This window comes from Polyodon spathula, chromosome 4 (assembly GCF_017654505.1).
Source record: "Polyodon spathula isolate WHYD16114869_AA chromosome 4, ASM1765450v1, whole genome shotgun sequence".
Lineage (NCBI taxonomy): Eukaryota > Metazoa > Chordata > Actinopteri > Acipenseriformes > Polyodontidae > Polyodon > Polyodon spathula.
In genome coordinates, this window is record NC_054537.1 from 89,979,693 (window position 1) to 89,983,748 (window position 4,056).

Sequence of the window (4,056 nt, forward strand, 5' to 3'; positions counted from 1 at the left end):
AAATGGATGTTTAAAAATGAAGATATATTATATATATATGATATATTATAAGCATATTATAGTATATATATTATATCTATATATATGTCCATAAATTAATTATAAGTTATACATTATTACATACCCAGATAAATAATTCATAACAGGTATTTGTCATTAATAAGTAATTTTGTAAGTTAATGGGTCTAAGTTTTTATTTTATGTATAGTAATCACAAAAAACAATAACCATGTACATAACCACCAAAAACATAAATTGCAATGAAACACACAGATATATTCTGCATATACACCGCTTCAGATAAGGTTTTGGGTTATTGAGTAATTGACTTTCCAGTTTAAACAGTATGGGGCTGATGTAAGGATACGTGCCAAGTGAATTGCGACTGCAAAGCACCCATATTACTGCCAAAATTGTGTTTAGCTGGCGTAAAGTGCGACTTTAGTGGTCACTAAAAATGCAGAGTATGTAAAGAATCGTTTTCACCTGGTGTTCTGTGCCCGCTATTAAATAAGCACTTTGTCATCATTAATCTTTTTAAATGTGGTAAAATGAAGAAAAGAGCATGGAATTGGGCGGGCATGTGCAATACTAAGCAGTCGCAAACATAATGAGATGTAAGGTTTTTGTTTGGCACTTGGGCAATTGCTGACACTCCAACAACTTTACACCTCCTCTGACAATATGCGAACCATTGTGGAAGTGAATAATTAATAGCTGTATATGGGGATCCTCGAGCGGTGCATTATGGTGAATCATACACTGCAGGTTAGTGTCCTGGCTGTACGAAGTATGTCGGTCTTCGCTGGGGACTCCGAAGGGAGTGTTGCTTTGGCCCAGGTGCTCCCGGAGGTCAGTAGCTCGCTGATATCTGAACTCAAGTTCCTGCCTGGGTGAAAAAGGAAACTGACTTGGTCATGGGATCGGAGGATGCCCACTAAATGTTCTGGTCTCCTGAGCCTTCTTTTTCATAGATTACTTTTGCAATTTCAGTATCTCCCATATGGTATTTATAATGCACATTTGTATTGCCTGCGTGCAGTACCTTACACTTTTCTCTATTAAATGTCATTTACCATGCGTCTGCCCAGTTCTGAATGCTGTCTAGATCATTTGGGATGACCTTTGCTGCTGCATCAGTGTTTGCCACTCCTATTTTTGTGTTGTCTGCATATTTAACACGTTTCCTTACTATACCAGAATCTAAGTCATTAATGTAGATTAGGAATAGCAGAGGAACTAATACTGGTCCCTGTGGTACTCCACTGGTTACCTCGCTCAATTTTGAGGTTTCTCCTCTAATTAGTACTTTCTTTTTTCTACATATTAACCACTCCCTGATCCGTGTACACCATTTCCTTGAATTCTTACTATGTTCAGTTTAAGGATTAATTTTTTTATGGGGGACTTTGTCAAAAGCTTTCTGGAAATCTATATAAACCATGCCATATGCTTTGTACTTATCTACTGTCGATGTTATTATTACTAATGTGATTAAATATAGTCACATGTTTTGGCCATAACTTTATTTAAGTTATTTAAGAATTGTTATGTTTTATGTTATGTGTTGAATAGTGAGTGCTCTAAGAGTTTTAAAAAGTGAACTCTCTTTGCTTTATTGTAAGTTCTTTTTCTTTTGATTTCCATAAAATATGGTAAACATGTTTTATTCTGTTTTATTTTTCCTTCAGATTTTAGTAATGTGATTTAATAAAAAAAATAACTAAGTACTTCTTCCGATCTTATCGTGATTATTTATACTCATTGAGGACACTTTTTTCATAATTAAAGTAATTGCCGGAGTAATTTTACCGGCCTCTTAAATGTCCTGTTTGTACTAGAGTAACGTCTAAAATTTTTACCATGGTTTCTAAAGTAGATATATATATTATATATATATATATATATATATATATATATATATATATATATATATATATATATATATATATATATATATATATATATATATATATATACACACACACACACACACACACACACGCACAGTGGTTTGCAAAAGTTTTCAGCCCCTTAAGTCAGTACTTGGTAGAAGCACCTTTTGCAGTAATTACTGCTATAAGTCTTTTTGGATATTGCTCTACTAGCTTTGCACAGTAAGATGGCGAAATTTTTGTCCATTCTTCACAGGAAAATTGTTCCAGTTCTGATAAGTTTGTTGGGGATTTTCGATGGACTGCAATCTTCAAGTCTCGCCCTAAATTTTCGATTGGATTCAAGTCAGGACTTTGACTTTGGCTTTGTGCTTTGGGTCATTCTCCTGCTGAAATGTAAATTTCCTCTCTAGTTTCAGAGTCTTGGCTGACTCAGGTTTTCCTCAAGGATTCGCCTGTACTTTGGACCATCCATTCTCCCTATCCTGACAAGCTTCCCAGTCCCTGCTGAAGAGAAGCATCTCCATAACCTGACAGTTGGGATGGTGTTGACTAGGCGATGTGCAGTGTTGGGCTTGCGCCAGATGTAACGCTTGGAATTTAGACTGAAAAGTTACATTTATGTCTTGTCTAACCACAAAACCTTTTTCCACATGTCTGCAGTATCCTCTACATGCTTTTTCACAATATCCATACATGATCTAAGATGAGGCTTTTTGAGCAATGGCTTCTTTCTTGCCAATCTTCCATACAGGCCAGCTTTGTGTAGGGAACGGCTTATTGTTGATGTGCGAACACTGACTCCCATCTCAGACACAGAACTTTGCAGATTTCTCAAGGTTATTGTTGGCTGCAGAATGGCATCCCAAACCAGTTTCCTTCTTGTCCGGCTGCTCAGTTTGGGAGGGTGACCTGATCTGGATAGTGTCTGGGTGGTATGATGCATCTTCCACTTCTTAATGATGGACTTCACTGTGCTGAGAGGGATAATCGGTGCCTTTGAAATTTTCTTGTACCCTTCTCCTGTTTTGTGCCTCTCTAGCACTTTATCCCTGACTTGTTTCGAAAGCTCCTTGGTCTTCATGGTTGCTTTGTTAGTTCGCTATGTGAGTTGCAGCTTTAAAGTCTTTATATACCTGAGGGAAATTATTTGCAACTTGAACCACTTTGAGTACACACAGGCTGAAACCATTTCACAAATTTTGTGACCTTTCAAACAAATCATTTGCACCTGAGCTGATTCAGGGCTGCAGTAGCAAAGGAGTTGAATACTTATGCAACTTAGATTAAATCTGTTTTTCTCTGTAAATCTTATTTATATTCGATATGCATTTTTTAACATTATCAATGTGGAGTAGTTTGTGTAGATTCTACATGTAAATGCTAATTTGAAAGCGTTGTGAAGTACACACAGATGCCAACAAAATGTGAAAACTTTGCAGGGCAGTGAATACTTCAAAAAACACTATGTGTGTGTATGTGTGTGTGTGTGTATATATATATATATATATATATATATATATATATATATATATATATATATATGTACACACACACACACATAATCACAATCCAGTGCTGACAATGGAACGTGAAACAAGCAATGTGATTGATCAAGCAAGGTTCCAGCTGGCCGTATACTGGATGGATACGGACAGTTGTAGCCATGACATTTTCTAAATCACTGCGCTGCCTCACAGAATTTGAAAGTAAGGGACAGTAGCTATCTTGCTTTACGGTTACAGGTGTACAGTGGCAGTGAAACTGTGTAAAAATGACAGGCTGCTGGACGTGGCAGGAGAAAAAGACAGACACAAAGGTGCTTCACTGAATAGGGACGGAAGTCCGCATCGGGAGGCTGAGAAGCTCATGGGCTGAAATCAGTTCCAGCCTGAGAGAGACAACATCCCCTGCACAATAAGCAGCATTCTCTCACACAGCTCATGAAATTGAGTGGACATTATGGAAAACCGTCACCTCTCAAACACTTGAATAACTAGTTTTCTTCGGGCATTATAATTATATGTTGATAGTAGAGTTGATAAGTAGAGTACTTCCCTAGGGGGCCATAGTTTCCCAATATATACCTCCTCTCCAGTCCATATATATATATATATATATATATATATAAAATATACAGTAAACCCTCGCTATACGAGCT